This window comes from Cebus imitator, unplaced genomic scaffold (assembly GCF_001604975.1).
Source record: "Cebus imitator isolate Cc_AM_T3 unplaced genomic scaffold, Cebus_imitator-1.0 Scaffold559, whole genome shotgun sequence".
In the NCBI taxonomy this organism is placed as follows: domain Eukaryota; kingdom Metazoa; phylum Chordata; class Mammalia; order Primates; family Cebidae; genus Cebus; species Cebus imitator.
Window position 1 is genome coordinate 858,542 of NW_016107874.1, and position 8,847 is coordinate 867,388.

Sequence of the window (8,847 nt, forward strand, 5' to 3'; positions counted from 1 at the left end):
AAAAAAAAAAGAGTCAAGACCCATCAGTGTGTTGTATTCAGGAGACCCATCTCACATGCAAAGACACACATAGACTCAAAGTAAAGGGATGGAGGAAAATTTACCAAGCATGTGGAGAGCAAAGAAAAAAGCAAGGTTGCAATCCTAGTCTCTGATAAAACACAATTTAAACCAACAAAGATCAAAAGAGACAAAGAAGGGCATTACATAATGGGAAAGGGATCAATGTAACAAGAAGAGCTAAATATCCTAAATATATATGCACCCAATACAGGAGCACCCCGATACATAAAGTAAGTTCTTAATGACCTACAAAGAGATTTAGATTCCCACACAATAATAGTAGGAGACATTAACACCCCGCTGTCAATTATTAGACAGATCAATGAGACAGGATTTGAACTCAGATCTGAACCAAGCGTACCTAATATACATCTACAGAACTCTCCACCCAAAATCCACAGAACTCTCCACCCAAAATCCACAGAATATACATACCCAAAATCCACACAATATACATTCTTCTCAGCACCATATCGCACTTATTCTAAAACTGAGCACATAATTGGAAGTAAAACACTTCTCAGCAAATGGAAAAAATGGAAATCCTAACAAATAGTCTCTCAGACCACAGTGCAATCAAATTAGAACTCAGGACTAAGAAACTCACTCAAAACTGCAAAACTACATGGAAAGTGAACAACATGCTCCTGAATGACTACTGGATAAATAATGAAATCAAGGCAGAAATAAAGATGTTCTTTGAAACCAATGAGAACAAAGACACAATGTACCAGAATCTCTGGGAGACATTCAATGCAGTGTGTAGAAGGAAATTTATAGCAACAAATGCCCAAAAAAGAAATGAGAAAAGATCTCAAATCAACACCTTAACATCATGATTAAAAGACTAGAAGAGCATGATCAAACAAACTCAAAAGTTAGCAGAAGACAAGAAATAACTAAGATCAGAGCAGAAATGGAGGAGATGGGGACACAAAAAAACCCTTCAAAAAATCCATAAATCCAGGAGCTGTCTTATTGAAAAGATCAACAAAATAGATAGACTGCTAGACAGACTAATAAAGAAGAAAAGAGAGAAGAATCAAATACATGCAATAAAAAATGATAAGGGGATATCACCACAAATTCCACAGAAACACAAACTACCATCAGAGAATACTATAAATACCTCTATGTAAATAAACCAGAAAATTTAGAAGAAATGGATAAATTCCTGGACACTTACACCCTCCCAAGACTAAACCAGGAAGAAGTCGAGAATCCCTGAATAGATCAATAACCAGGTCTGAAAGTGAGGCAGCAATTAATAGCCTACCAACCAAAAAAAGTCCAGAACCAAACAGGTTTGCAGCCGAATTCTACAAGAGGTAAAAAAAAATGTTGATGCCATTCCTTCTGAAACTATTACAAATAATGCAAAAACAGGAAATCCTCCCTAACACTTTTTATGAGACCAACATAATCCCAATACCAAAATCTGGCAAAGACACAACTAAAAAAGAAAATTTCAGGCCAATATCCATGATGAACATTGATGCAAAAATCCTTAATAAAATACTGGCAAACCGAATGCAAAAGCACATCAAAAAGCTTATCCATCATGATCAAGTCAGCTTCATCCCTGGGATGCAAGGTTGTTTCAACATATGCAAATCTGTAAGTGCAATCCATTACATAAACAGAACCAAACACAAAAAAACACGATTATCTCAATAGATGCAGAGAAGGCCTTCAACAAAATTCAACAGCCCTTTATGCTAAAAACTCTCAATAAACTAGGTATTGATGGAACATATCAAAATAATAAAAGCTATTTGTGACAAACCCACAGCCAATATTATACTGAATGAGCAAAAATTGGAAGTATTCCCTTTGAAAACTGGCATAAGACAAGGATGCCCTCTTTAACAACTTGTTATAAACATAGTATTGGAAGTTCTGGCCAGGGTAATGAGGCAAGAAAAAGAAATAACGGGTATTCAATTAGGAAAAGAGGAAGTCAAATTGTCTCTATTTGCAAATGACACGATTGTATATTTAAAAAACCCCATGGTCTCACCCCAAGATCTTCTTAAGCTGATAAGCAACTTCAGCAAAGTCTCAGGATACAAAATCAATATGGAAAAATCACAAGCATTGCTATACACCAATAACAGACAAACAGAGAGCCAAATCATGAGTGAACTCCCATTCACAATTACTGCTAAGAGAATAAAATGCCTAGTAATACAAGTACCAACGGATGTAAAGGACCTCTTCAAAGAGAACTACAAACCACTGCTCAAGGAAATAAGAAAGCATATAAACAGATGGAAAAACATTCCATGCTCATGGTTAGGAAAAATCAATATCATGAAAATGGCCACACTGCCCAAAGTAATTTATAGATTCAATGCTCTCCCCATTAAGCTACCATTGACTTTTTTTTTTTTTTTTGAGACGGAGTTTCACTCTTGTTACCCAGGCTAGAGTGCAATGGCGCAATCTCGGCTCACCGCAACCTCCGCCTCCCGGGTTCAGGCAATTCTCCTGCCCCAGCCTCCTGAGTCGCTGGGATTACAGGCACGCGCCACCATGCCCAGGTAATTTTTCATATTTTTAGTAGAGACGGGATTTCACCATGTTGACCAGGATGGTCTCAATCTCTTGACCTCGTGATCCACCCGCCTCGGCCTCCCACAGTGCTGGGATTACAGGCTTGAGCCACCGCGCCCGGCCTACCATTGACTTTCTTCAAAGAATTGGAAAAACCACCTTAAACTTCATATGGAACCAAAAAAGAGACCACATAGCCAAGACAATCCTAAGCCAAAAAAAAAAAAAAAACAAAGCTGGAGGCATCATGCTACCTGACTTCAAACTATACTACAAGCCTACAATAATCAAAACAGCATGGTACTGGTACCAAAACAGAGATATAGACCAATGGAACAGAACAGAGGCCTCAGAAGTAACGCCACAGATCTACAACTATCTGAACTTTGACAAGCCTGACAAAAACAAGCAATGAGGAAAAGATTCCCTATTTAATAAATGGTGTTGGGAAAACTGGCTAGCCATATGCAGAAAGCTGAAATAGGTTCACTTCCTTAGAACTTATACAAAAATTAACTCCAGATGGATTAAAGATTTAAACATAAGACCTAACACCATAACAACCCTAGAAAAAAAATCTAGACAATACCATTCAGGACATAGGCATCGGCAAGGACTTCATGACTAAAACACCAAAAACAATGGCAACAAAAGCCACAACTGACAAATGGGATCTAATTAAACTTAAGAGCTTCTGCACAGCAAAAGAAACTGTCATTGGAGTGAACTGGCAATCAACAGAATGAAAAAAATTTTTGCAATCTACCTGTCTGACAAAGGGCTAATATCCAGCATCTACAAAAACTTAAACAGATTTACAAGAAAAAAACAACCCCATCATAAAGTGGGCAAAGAACATGAACAGACAATTCTTAAAAGAAGACATTTATGCAGCCAACAAACATATGAAAAATGCTCATCATCACTGGTTATTAGAGAAATGCAAATCAAAACCACATTGAAATACCATCTCACGCCAGGTAGAATGGCAATCATTTAAAAAATCTGGAGACAACAGATGCTGGAGAGAATGTGAAGAAATAGGAACACTTTTACAGTGCTGGTGGGAGTGTAAATTAGTTCAACCATTGTGCAAGACAGTGTGGCCATTCCTCAAGGATCTAGAAACAGAAATCTCATTTGACCCAGCAATCCCATTACTGGGTATATACCCAAAGGATTATAAATCATTCTATTATAAAGACGCATGCACACATATGTTTATTGCATTACTGTTCACAATAGCAAAGACTTGGAACCAACTCAAATGTCCATCAAAGATAGACTGGATAAAGAAAATGTGGCATACATATGCCATGGAATACTATGCAGCCATAAAAAAGGATGAGTTCACGTCCTCTGCAGGGAAATGGATGAAGGTGGAAACCATCATTCTCAGCAAACTGAAACAAGAACAGAAAACCAAACACCACATGTTCTCACTCATAAGTGGGTGCTGAACAATGAGAACACATGGACACAGCAAGGGGAACATCACACACTAGGGCCAGTTGAGGGGTGGAGGGCTACAGGGGGGATAGCAGGGGTTGGGGGTTAGGTGAGGGATAGCATTCGGAGAAATACCTAATGTAGATGATGAGGTGATGGATGCAGCAAACCACCATGGCACGTGTATACCTAATGTAACAAACCCGCACATTCTGCACATGTAACCCAGAACTTAAAGTATCATAAAAATAAAATTTAGAAAATAAAAAAAAAAATTCTGGGTTCTAGTGTGTTCATCTGTAAAATGAGACTATGTTTCTTCTAGTTTCTAAATTCAATGTTTTCTTTTCTACAAGATCTTCCCTTTGTCAATTTTTGGTAGATCATCCTTTTTCTTTGATAATTTTGCTAATTTATTTATCATCTATATCTCTGTGTCCTGTTAGATCTTTGATGACTGACCATCTAACAAAGATTTCATTTCCCTCTATATGCTTAGAGAAGTATAGTTATAATCTCTTTAAAAACATCTAATACAGTATTCACAAATAGAGAAATGATTTATGTAAGTAGTCTTCTCTTATTTGTTACAATTTTGCCAAGATGTTATAGTATAAACTTGACTATTTATTCTACATAAAATATCAAAAAATTAAGATTTTCTCCCCAAGTAATTTATGTATCTGCAATATCATGTTAGCTATGATACTATTAAAATTTGGAATTAAATACTTTTTGAAGGATAAAATAACTGTGGGCAAAGCTACCTAAAATTTACTGCTTTCAAAGAGAGTTAACATCAATAAGAAGCAGTCTTTACCAAAGTGGGAGTTTCACAGCTTAAATCTGAAAAGGAACTGTCAAACATTTTTTACTCTCTTGGATACAGTATAAATTAGTTAAGACATAATTACAACTAATAATTGTTACTATTACTATAGTGGCTTCATTTATAAATATTACTTCTTCCCTAATTAAATGAAGCATTCACTTCTTCACATAAGCAATTAAAATATTATGTAGTTATATTATGCATCTCAAAATGTGAAAACCAAGAATAATAAGCCAGATAATACAAAAGAAAAACAGTGATATGAAATGAGCTAAGGCAAAAACAAGCAAGGTGAAACACATTTAAACCAAAACTTTTCTGAAAAATTGAGATATCCAAGAGGTCAATCAAGCATGTACACAGAATCAGGTGGTATCAAATCTAACAGCCAAATATAGGGTAGCCCAGTCTAACAACCAGATGATAGAGTGGATTGACTGATTCAAGTTTAGAGAGAGCAGAGATATACTTGAGAGCACTTTTTCGGGACTAAGTTGTAACTTTCAAGGTGAAGAAGTAATCATGAGACTAGAACCCTGTGTAAGGCAGGTATGGGAGACACATAAATAAAGCTGAGTGGCAAAATATCACCATGGTACACACAACATCCTATTCTACCTGTATCATTTAAGGTACCAGAAGATAAACATCTGCAACCTATTAAGAAAGCAAGAAACAAACCCGGAAATAAAATAAAAGGCTAGAAGGAAGGCTATATCCAGTGTCTGGGGTATTTGTGAGATAAAACAGGATAATACCTCACTTCATTTCTGGAAAGTCTAAATCCAATTACTTAAAAAAAAAACTCACTATAGACAATATTAACAAATATTTATCTTTCTTCTTTTTGAAATCACTCTTCCTTAACCCTCTGTCATCTAGTTAACAGTAAAACATTTCTTTGAAAGGTCACTAAAAATCTAATAAGTACTACATTAATAGGCATGTCTTCATCCTCAAGTTTTTTACCTGTACCATGATATTACACATCACCTCTTTTTGACAATTTTACTTTGGTTCTACAACATTGTACTATCTTAATCTTCACCTAATCCCTTCAAGCGTTTTTGTTTCCTTTGGTTTCTTCATTTACCAATATATTTTCCATAGGTATTTAATTATAAAGTGTAACAAAGTCTAAAGTGATTTTAGTGCCTCTGACATCTTTTTCAACAAGCCAAGGACCTTAATACACACTTCTAGGTTAGTTTTTTTCCCCTCAGCATTTAGAATATATGATTCTATTCTCCATGACACTTGTGATTTTAATTTTTGAGATGTCTGGAATTGTCCATCATAAGCTAGGTACTGTCAGAGACTTCAACTCAAAGTCAGACCGCCCAGCATAAATCAATAAAAAGATGATAATGGTACATCTGAAATATCAAGCACCAGAGGGTATAAGCCTACATGAACAGGCAGCTCAGACACGCATGCCATTCAACAAGGTTGCCCCAAAACATCTCTCTCACTTCACTCCAATGGTTATGAAGGAATTACTGTATGGCCAGCTGAGGGAGGAGGAAAAATCCTGAGCTTTTATGGCAAGATTATGGATAAACTGGCTTGGTATGCAGGTACCAGTCAAAAATAAGAAGCAGCTGTGTAACAACATCACTCATAAAGTCATTGAATAACACCGGAGAAGAAAAATTTCCCCAAAAAGTGAAGCTCTGAGCAGTACACCTAGAGATCCACTTTATATGAAGTTCTATACATTCCTTATGGCTGAAAGGTATAAAAGTCAGCTTTAAATTCTCTTTCTCATTTATTCTTATCAGTCTTAGTTTTAACATAACATAAAACTTAGTCAAGCCGCTTATGCAAAAGAAAAAGGTGGTGGGGGATTTTTGTGATAAGGATACAAGAATATTTTATAGAACTCCAAGGCAGGAATGAAACCAGGCCTATTGAAAAATTCTTAAAGAAGAGACTGAAATTGCATCTAGACTATTTCTCTATCTCATCTTTGATCCTCTTGGAAAGTATTATTGTCTCTCCCTTCTCTCTCTCTTTCTCACCACCTCCTCTACACTATTTCTATTCCTCTAGTAGAAAAAAGGCCAATCTATATCTCCCAAGGTTTTATATAAATATACATACGAGTGTATGTCACAGCTCTGTCAACTGAGAGACCAATTTTTTTAATTTGGTGTAATTATAGATTCTCATGTCAAAAATTCCAACTGGTTCAACTGGAAGTAGGTACCTATTCTTGGTACAATCAACTTGGTAGAGTCACCTTATTCAAAATAGTTGCTAGGGGCTCAGTCTTGACTGAGGGAGAACTTAGTTACTATGAGCTCAACAAATAGCTAGGATCCAATATCCTCTTCATTCATTCTCCCAATCATTCCAGCTGAAAAACCTCCTAAGTCAGTTTAGGCTTAGCCTTCTCTTTCATATACTATTAATATATAATTCTGTCACAAAGAATTAATTCATTCTTCTTTCAAAATACAGTATTATCTATTCCTTCTCTATTCTCACAGACTTTATTACTTGCCAAAATGATAATTCAAAAAGATATTAAACTGTAGTTAAATTTGCATTTCTTAAACTACTGGTGAAGATAAACTAATTTTTTTCATCTCATAGATTGTTATTATTTGTTTTCTTGGTCTGTATTGTGAACTTTATTGTGTCTCCCAAAATTCGTATGTTGGAGTGCTAACTCCAATGTGACTGTATTTGGAACAGGGCTTTTAAGGAGGTAATTAAGGTTAAATGGAAGTCATAAAGGTGAAGCTTTAGGAAGAGACATCGGGGTGGTGTGCACAGAGGCAAGGCTATGTGAAGACATAGCAAGAAAGTAGCTGTCAGCAAGCAAACGCGAAAGGCCTTGGGGGAAACGAAACCTGCTGACACCTTAATCTTGGACTTCTAGCCCCCAGAACCGTGAGAAAATACATTTGTCCTATTTAAGTTTCAAAGTTTTTGATGCTTAAAGACCTTTGTTATGGCAGCAATGGTAATCTAATACGGTTTGCCTCAGTGTTCATTATCTATTTTTCTTTTGAGATGTTTATTTCTTCTAGTAACAGCTCTCCAAGCATTAAGACTCTTAGCCCTTTATACACAGTAAACATTAACAAATATTTTTAGCAATTTATATGCCCCCACACCTTTGTTTGGTTTCATTTTGCTTTGAATATCTGATATTTTTTAAATATAGTCCAGTTTTCCAAACTTTTCCTTTATGGTTGCTGCATTTGAAATTATGGTTAAGTCCAGCCTTCCTATCAGCCAGAATATTTATATTTATATATACGTTCATCCAACTATTCTTTTTGGTCTCATTTGAATTATTTTCAATGTATGATGTAAGATATAATTTTTTTAAAATATAGCTTACCATTATCTTTGTACCATTTAATCACTTTTCCACTGATATGAAATGTTATCATATACTAAATACACTTTGACATTTATTCATTCAGTAATTTATTTTGGAGGCTATATTCTTCCACATTTATCGTAAAGATAATTTTTCACCAAGTTTAAGAAACATTATTTTGGGTGTCTTAAATCATAAAAGACTATGAGGGAAATTTCTTAACATTAGTTTTTAAATTAAAATTGTTTTCAGCTAACAATAAACAAAATGAATATACACAAAATTATGTTAATCCAGTGATGAGCCTAATTAAAGGAGGGGGTACCATCTGATTTAGTTGAATCACACTAATCAAAAAGAACAGAAAAAACAATGGTGAAGAAACTACAAGAGGACTGTCAGCTTTTTCAGGCTCCTTTTAAAAGAACAGCTCTTGTCCTTCTAAAACTATTCAAAATTCTTTTTCCCCCTCGATTCGCTTGATAAAATTCAGATAGTAAAGGCCTATAATTCAGTGGGGCTATTTTTACAAAGATCATTGCTTAGTGCCAGGAGAGTATCCAGAAGAAAGGAAGTTGAGGATTGTGTTCTGAGGTTCTCTCAAGAAAGG

General features: G+C 35.5%; 1 long non-coding RNA gene across 1 annotated transcript in view; it reads right to left on the reverse strand.

Moving 5' to 3' along the window:
- The window catches only part of LOC108294050, a 52,228-nt gene that overhangs the window by 42,541 nt on the left and 840 nt on the right, over positions 1 to 8,847 (reverse strand). The gene's annotated exons all lie outside the window — the stretch shown is intronic.